Consider the following 9,518-nt stretch of genomic DNA (forward strand, 5'->3'; position numbering starts at 1 on the left):
TTCCATTTTCACTTTGTTCCTGGGTGTGGAGAGAGCCTGAGAGAGAGATTTGGGACAAAATTCGAGCTCCAACCTAGAGGAATCAGATTGGAGATCGAATGAAGATGCTTCTTCTGCGTTCTTTATCTTCTTCTCTTTCTTTTCCATTCTCTGCTGTCATGGCTGTGTAATTTCTTCATAGTTAGGGATTGTAGATATGAAACGAACATGTTGAATTGATTTTGGATCTGGATTTTAAGCTTTGGAATAGATTGAGTGGTTGATTATGCACTTTATGTAGTCATTGAATGGAAATTTGATTAACTAATTTCAGAGAAACTCTTGTCCATAGAAATTTGATTAACTAATTTCAGAGGAATTCTTGTGAATGAAAATTGAATTTGTTCTTCAGATCTGAACCAATCACTGAGATTATAGTTTTCTTAGGGATAAGAGACTTTGATCATGCAATCTTCTGGTTTCTTACACTTAAAGCAATATTGAATTGAATCAGATTTAAGGAATTAGAATGGCTTAATTGAACGTTAGGTTCACTGAGTTAAGGAATTAACCTCTGAACAATATAACGTGAAACTGATTGTCATTCTTTCCAATTGCTTGCTAGTTCAGAACTTTATTGATTAAACATTGAAGTTTTGGTGAAGCAACTCCCTAGCTATGGTTTCTCCATTTATTATCACATATTTGTTTGTTCATTGTTCTATTTTTCTTTTGATTTTAGCATTTGCCAATTATAATTCCAAACAGTTCTTGAAATTTGTGTGGCTCAACTAGTTATTGCTCTGTGAAGTGGTAATTGGATACCTAATTCCCTGTGGAGATGATACTTGGATCTTAAATTTACTCATTACTTGTTGCAATTCCTAGTGCACTTGCTAGTGTTAAGAATTGTTAACAAGAAGGTTTTAGTGCCGTTGCCGGGGAATTTTGAATTTCAATATCATTGGTAGCAAAAAAATAGCTAGATTGAGCATTTATTTTTGTTGTTTCGCTTCCAAATTTTTCTGCATATTGTATAATTTTTCTGCATGATTTTTTTCCTGCATTTTGTGTAGTTTCCTGCACTATTTTCTGCATAAGTTTATTTTGCATTGTTCTGCATAACTGTCTAATTTTTCTGCATAATTTCGTTTTCATTTTTCTGCATAATTGTAATTTTCATTCTGCATATTTTTTATGTTTTCTGCATGTTCTATTTGTAAGTTTTTTGCATAATTTTCTGTTAAATTTTACATGATTCTATTTTGTATTTTTTGCATATTGTCTAATTTTTCTGCATAGTTTCATTCTGCATGACTGTTTAATTTTTCATCATAGTTCATTTTTGTTTCTGCATTTTATTTTTGGATAGATTCTGCATTATTTTTGTTGTTTTCTGCATAACTTTTCTATATTCTTTTGCATATTTCTGCATAATTTTGTTTTGCATTTTTCTTTATTATTGCATTGTTGTTTCTGAATTTAGTTGTAGTTTTCTGCAATGTTCTGTAATAATTTTCTGCATAATTCATTTTTATTTCTCCATAATTTTCTAGCTTCGTTTATTTTGTGCTTAGTTTCTTTTTGTATACAAGGAAAGACTAAAAACAAAGTTGCTCTATTGTTTGATCTAGATATAGACAAGGCTCTTAAGCAATTGAAGAGTGAAGCAAAGGCAAGAAAGTTGCAAAAGAAAGTACAGTCAAAATATACAGTCAAAAGAAAGTTGCAAAGGCAAGCAATTGAAGGACCTTGAGAGATTATGCCATTTGTGACACCCTTACTACTTATTACGCAATCAATATAAATATAATATTAATATAATCCAAGCAGTAAGAAAGCCACATGTATGAGTTTACGTCTATTCACATTAATAGAAACTAAATACATCATCTGCACCAATTATCCAAATACATATATACATATCATCTGTCAAAATATACAGTCGTCCAGTCATATAAACATATACACATAGCTGATTTACATACAAAATAAAGTGGGGTCACGATATCAGAGACAACAACAACAAAAATGACCTCACAAGCTTTTCCCCTAGACCCATGATTATCAAAAATACCATTTCCTCTAAAAGTTAACAGTACTCTAGGAGTAAATGGAAAAGTGAGTCTCATGGGTACCCTGATGGGGATGGGGTATGCCCGTGGGCCTGGCCCATTTCTATCTAACAAAAAGGTAATAGTGCTAGTATGGGTGAACTGTTGTCATTCCCAATTGTGCGCCCATCTTCCTTCAGGATCATATCTGACTGTGACGCTGAACTTGTATGGTGGGTCAGGCCATTTGTGTCCTCACCTACTAAACATATTCACATACAACACACATAGCAACTAAAAGGGTGAGACAAACCCATTTCAACCAAAGTACAGTAGAAAACACGTCAAGATATTTACAATCATTATAGCAATTAGCAACAACTCAACACACAATGTACATGCCATGTATGATTCTGTGCATCACCTAGTTAATTGCTATACTGACACATGCATGTGGGCCCAAACCATTTTCTTTTTCTTTTTTCTCTTTCTTTCTTTTTGGGAAGGATCAGGAGTTCACTGTCACCAATCATTCTTGGTCATAACCATCTCATTAGATAGTTTCAAAGATATAGCTCAACTGATTATGATAATCCATCGGGTTCTGTCAGGATAGTCCAGTTTTGCAGTGAGAACCGACAGCACAGGGTTGCGAGCCCTGGCCTTTGCCCGACTCAATCACACCCAACTATCCCTAAGACTAACCTGGAGTCTCCCCTAGATTTCGTATACTTCTCATCCAACACCATCATCATTACATGCTTATGATGCATGAACCTAATTTCAGTCTTTTAATTAGGTATTAAACATTTCTTTTTAATCAACAACATATATTTCAAAATTTTACCGACAATCCGACAGAGTTTCCTCTATAATTCAGATATTTCTAAATTTTTTTCTCTCTGCAAAACAGCCAGAAAATTCCAATACACTTCGAATTTTAAACAGAGTCTCACTACCACCATATTTCACAACTTTTCTTTCATTTCAATGGCTCTCAAATACCTTTTTCCAATTATCACCACATTTCAAAATACCCATTTAAAATAATTCTTTAAAATGAATTAAAATCCTTTAAATTATTTAAATATGTATATAGGTATATTTTAAATATATAAAAACTATTAAATAAATTTTGATCAAACCACTTGAAATTAAAGAAGATTTTTTTTAGTATCTTTATTTTGCAATTCTCCAATTTTTTTCAACTTTCAACAGACCTTCTATATGCTCACTCCACATGAATGATAGTTCATTCCTCAAGTATTTTAGGTAATCAATTATTTATACTGAATTCAACAAACAATTATCATAGAAACATTATCACACATAAAATCAATTTCAAAAAGGAATATCAAACAATTGTACACTAAGTATGGAAATAATTATAAATTCCTTCAAATAATTCATATATACATAGCAAAGAATAAAACACTCATTTCTCAACGTTTTTCTACTATACCCGTGAAAATAGATATGTCCCCCCTTACCTTGAAGTGTATATTGATTTTTTTCTCACCAATGACTTCTTTCCACCACTTCTCAAACCACGATCCTAACCAAATAATCACACATAATCATGATCAATGTTAAGAGGCATTAATCACCCAACCCACTACTAGTGAGTTGAAACTATCATTTTCTAATCTTTGCAAAAATGGCTTACGGGTCTTACAATTATTTTCTATGATGTAAATGGAATACTATAAGCCTAAAGGTGATTAAAAATAATTATTTTTCCTTCATAACACTCTTGGGACAGCACCTCTAGACCAAGGGTTTTTAAACCCCCAAATGTATTTTTAACAAAACAAAAAGCACCAAAATTATTTATTATAAAATATAGAAAGATTAAGCTAATTAAAACATAATTTAGAAACAAAATTTTTGGACACCCTCATGCCACTGTTCCAGCACCCAAAAAGAGGAAGAAAATAAAAAAATTAATCGGTTAAAAGTGTTCAAAATGATGAAAATAGATGGAATATTAAAAAAATTTAATGAACTTACTTGGAAAATCAAAAGATTAGAGCCAAAGAAGTTTCAAAGCTTTTGGAAGGAGAAGAAGAGCACTTACGGCAGCCAAGAGTGAATTGGATGAATTGATGAATTGATCTTATCTTAAATAGTAAAAATAATAATATAATATTAGAATTTTCACTAATTTTTTAATAATTAATTGAAATAATTAGATAAAAATCCTAAAATTTAAAAATAATCATGCAATATATTAAACATAATTATAAAATAATTTTTGACACTATTGATCCTTTAGTTGGTGTCCAAAATTTTTACACGCAATTTCTGCTTGAGCAAATAACTAATTTATATAAAATTAACCAGAAAATCTAAAAATGCTCATTAATTACAAAAAAAATTATTTTTATATTCCAAATAATATTTATAAATAAAATATAAATTTTTATAATTTTTATTATTATTATTGTTATTTTTTTAAAATAAAATGTTATTTTTAGCATTATACAGCAATTTTAACCAATACAAATTGACACTTTTTGAAACTTAAAAATTTTAAAATTAAAAATTACCAAATATTTCTTAAAAATATACCTAACAATTTTGTCTAAAGCATCTCATTCTAATTCTATCCCAATTTTTCCCAAAAAATTAAATACTATATATTAACTTAGAATTATATTAATAAATTAATCGTTTAGCAAAAACGAGGATGTTACACCATTTCAACTATGCAGAATTATAATTCAAGTATTGTTAGACCAATAATTGAAGCCAACAATTTTGAGATCAAACCTGGATTGATAAAATTGATACAGCAAGATCAGTTCTCTGGAAATGTTTTAGATGATCCTAATTTGCATTTCTACAATTTTCTGCAGCTGTGTGACACCATTCGTATCAATGGTGTAAGTGAAGATGCTATCCGCTTGAGATTATTTCCCTTTTCTCTTAGGGACAAGGCTAAATATTGGCTTCAAGCTCAACCGTAAAGAAGCATCACTACTTGAACTGACTTAATGAACAAATTTCTAACTAAATATTTTCCACCATCAAAATCTGCCAAGTTGCAAAGTGAAATCAGCTCTTTTGTTCAACAAGATGGTGAATCTCTTTATGATGCATGGGAAAGATATAAGGATCTGCTAAGAAGATGTCCTCATCATTGCATTCCAGAGTGGATGCAAATCCAAACTTTCTACCATGGGATGAATGTTGTCACAAGAACCATGGTAGATGCAGCAACAAGAGGTTCAATGAATACTAAAACTATAGAGGAAGCTCAGCAATTAATTGACATGATGGCAAATAGCATGTATCAGAATTTTAGTGAAAGGCATGTTGCAAGTAAGGGAGAATTTGAAGCAAAGACTCTTGAGACTTTGATCAACCAAAATCAAATGAAAAATCAATCACTTTCTGAACAACTTGCAGCCTTGACTCAACAAATCATTACTTTTCAAGCTAGAACTGCAAAAGCAAGCAACTTGATATGTGATTTTTGTGGAGGAAATCATATGAATGGAGCATGTGATGTATTTACACCAGAACCTCAAGAACATGTTAATTACTTGGGTGATTTTCAGAGGTCTCAACTTCCATTCCATTTTGATTTTCAATATCAAGCCAATAGAAGTCAACCACATTATCAATGGAATCAATAAAGCCCTGCAACAAAAAGTGATATTGCAGCAGCACCATTGTCCTATGCCTATTTTCAACCTCCATGGTCATATTGTCAAACTTTTTCATCTCAACCTCCAATAGAGCCACAATTTCCAAAACCTTTGTCTAAGAGGGTGAATGAAATAGAGAAAATACTGCTACAATTTATAGAAGTTACACAGTCCAACTTCAAAAATCAAGAGAAATCTATGAAGAAGTTGGAGACTCAAATAGAACAAACTTAACGCGCAACCACTCAACTTTTTGCGTTGCCACTTTTATCAGCAAGAGTGATAACACACAAAACTAGGAATTTTTATCAATACCAGAATGCTCAGATTTTCGTGGGTCTTTCATTCATTTTCTGTTTTCACTTTGTTCCTGGGTGTGGAGAGAGCCTGAGAGAGAGATTGGGGACGAACTTCGAGCTCCAACCTAGAGGAATCAAATTGGAGATCGAATGAAGATGCTTCTTCTGCGTTCTTTCTCTTCTTCTCTTTCTTTTCCTTTCTCTGCTGTCATGGCTGTGTAATTTCTTCATAGTTAGGGATTGTAGATCCGAAACGAACATGTTGAATTGATTTTGGATCTGGATTTTAAGCTTTGGAATAGATTGAGTAGTTGATTCTGCACTTTATGTAGTAATTGAATGAAAATTTGATTAACTAATTTCAGAGGAATTCTTGTGAATGAAAATTGAATTTGTTCTTCAGATCTGAACCAATCACTGAGATTATAGTTTTCTTAGGGATAAGAGACTTTGATCTTGCAATCTTCTGGTTTCTTACACTTAAAGCAATATTGATTTGAATTAGACCTAAGGAATTAGAATGGCTTAATTGAACGTTAGGTTCACTGAGTTAAGGAATTAACCTCTGAACAATATAATATGAAACTGATTGTCATTCTTTCCAATTGCTTGCTAGTTCAGAACTTTATTGATACATTGGAGTTTTGGTGAAGCAACTCTCTAGCTATGGTTTCTCCATCTGTTATCACATATTTGTTTGTTCATTGTTCTGTTTTTCTTTTGATTTTAGCATTTGCTAATTATAATTCCAAACACTTATTGAAATTCGTATGGCTCAACTAGTTATTGCTCTGTGAAGTGGTAATTGGATACCTAATTCCCTGTGGAGACGATACTTGGATCTTAAATTTACTCATTACTTGCTGCAATTTCTAGTACACTTGCTAGTGTTAAGAATTGTTAACAACAAATAATGATTGTTAAATATGCTGAGTGCAGAAGACTTTAGAAAACATGATTAAGAATTAGTATTATTTTCCTCAGGAGAGAGATTTACAATCTGGGTGCAGAGTATCTAGTTCAAGCGAGAGTAGATAAGATTACTTCAACTGTAACCTCACCCAGGAGAGAAGGAATCTCGCTCAGGCGAGAGGTGACCTCGCTCAAGCGAGAGGTGCTCGCTCAAACGAGAATTAGCAGGAGTAATAGGTAGCTCTTTGAACACAATCTCGCCCAAGCGAGAATTCTGCTCGCCCAGGCAAGATGTATCTCGCTCAAGCAACGTGTTTCTTGCTTAAGCAAGAATAGTAGAAATCTGAGAGGTTTCACTGTCTGGTTTTCTTGCCTAGACAAGGGTGAGCTTGTCCAAGCGAGAGCAAATCTCGTTCAAACGAGGATTAGCTCGCTTAAGCGAGAGCATGTGGGCTGGAGGCGTATTTAAGGGGCCTCAGCACCCAGAAACATTCATTTCTCACCAGACAACTTTTCTTTCTCGTTTTCTCTTTGTTCTCTCACCATCTTACTTTAGAGAAACCTTCTTGAAGCCGAATTTCTTCCTGAGCAAAGCTAGGTCAAGATCTAGGTGAGTTCTCAGAGCTCAATTTTTAATTTTTTTACTCATTTTCCTTCTCTCTCTTTCTAAAAAGACTTATACCGTGTTGTTTTGAATAGATTTGAGCCGTTTGAACCGTATTCAATACCCAAATGCTTGATCTATCCCTTCATGACTCACTAGGAGTTTGATCTACAGAAAATTCATTCTAGGTAGGGGGAACTCACCTAATTTGATCTAGTTTATTTAGTAGAGACTGAGATGTTTATATAAATCATATCATTCTAGCTGAGAATAGTGAGCTGTATGAGTTAACCATGGGCTAGGACCCAAAGCCTATATAGTCAAGTAGATTTCTCTATAATTTGATGAGTCTTTAGAAAGTCGTGATGGAATATAATGTGTTGTAATGTTGTGATATATGAGTCAAAAATACTAATATTTGCTGGAATATTTATTAATATTTTGAGCTGCCTAGTTTCACTGTGTGTTGTATGCCGAAATGTTGAGTTTTACTGTGAATATATGTGTGGCTGTACTATTGCGGCTGGATGAAAATGTATTCATTGCTGTATTGCTGAGGCTGAAAATGAATTTGTTGTATTGTAATATGCTGATTTAGCTGTACTGCATCACATTCATCATTACCATCCTAGAGCTGTCTAGGAGATTGAGTTGTGCTTATATGGATCTGGATATCAGGATGGGTTGCTCCTAGACCAGAAAACAGTTCCTCTGAATTACTTAGGCTGTGAAACCAGATGAAAACTGAATCGCTGCATTCGCATTAGATGGGCTGAGAATGGGCTAGACATGTTGCATTATTTTATTGAAGTTGTGCAATGTTGTGTGCTAAATGTTACAAGCTATTTAATTAATTATATCTATAATTATCCATATTTCATTATTAAGGTTGTCAATTTTATGAGCTTATCCTTGCATTTTGTTATGTTGATATGTGTATACTACAATGATTGTATGATGGTACGTGAGCAGAAGGTACATGGAATGCATCTACGTCTCAAGTTGGAAAGTCAGGCTGAGAGACATTGGAGTTAACATTTGGAAGATCATGATGTTTATCATTTTTGTTGGTCTAAATTTTGAGTATTAAGTCTAGACTTTTGAGTTACTAATTTGCCGAGAATGTAATTATATTTCGAACACTTGTATTTTGAATTCCTAGTTGAATCTTTGTTGTAAATATGTAAATTTTGGTTTTACACGAAAATATTCATAGAGCTTTGTTATTTTGTTAATGTGAATGTTAAAGTTCAATTTTTGTAAAGTTTATGTTTTTAGATTTATCTATATAATATCCAATAAATGAATAAATGAATTAGGAAAGGTAATGCAGAATGTTATTGATTCTTTATAAAAAGGGGTCGTGACATTTGTTCTTTTAAGTTCATTTGAGTAGTTTTACTTGTTGGTGTTTATCTCCTATCTTATTTTCATATTTTGATTTTAAGTAAAAATCTTGCATGAATTAATCATTACTCATTTGAAAAAACTTGAATGCAACTCTAGAGATAGAATGATATAAGTCTTCTGTATTAAGGACAACCTTAATAGTGGAATTCACAAATCAAATTTAATCCAACCTAAAGGGTGTTAATTAAGGAAGAAATTCTAATTAATCAACTGAGAATCTCTGCTTTATCATTTCTATAGTGTAACTCTCATAATCTGAGTTTTCATTTTCTTCATCAACATCATTTTTAACTCCTTTATTGCAACAAATTTATCAGTTATAATTCAATCAACTACATATATTACTTAAAAGATATTACAACATAAATAATTTTACTTTCATTATAGTCACAACTCACAAGGGTCCTATCATTTTGCTGTGAAAGTAATAAATTTAAATTCATCATCTGTAAGGACACTGATGAACTTCCACCAACAGTAATATCTACATATAACTCAATAATATTTCTACTTGATTGTTGTTGAAATGCACTTATCATATAGTCAATATCTTCATCATCACATATATCCAAAGCTGTATACTGTCTAATATTTCCATCAATCAAAA

At 32.3% G+C, this 9,518-nt stretch overlaps 1 non-coding gene across 1 annotated transcript; it reads right to left on the reverse strand.

Annotated features, from left to right (window-relative positions):
- Positions 1-5,074: 5,074 nt before the first annotated feature.
- LOC113851664 lies at positions 5,075-5,181 on the reverse strand. The gene has a single exon (XR_003502236.1). It is a non-coding gene; the product is annotated as a small nucleolar RNA R71 (small nucleolar RNA).
- Positions 5,182-9,518: the final 4,337 nt, after the last annotated feature.

The sequence above is a fragment of the Abrus precatorius genome, unplaced genomic scaffold (assembly GCF_003935025.1).
Source record: "Abrus precatorius isolate BTA unplaced genomic scaffold, Abrus_2018 Scaffold9, whole genome shotgun sequence".
NCBI lineage: Eukaryota > Viridiplantae > Streptophyta > Magnoliopsida > Fabales > Fabaceae > Abrus > Abrus precatorius.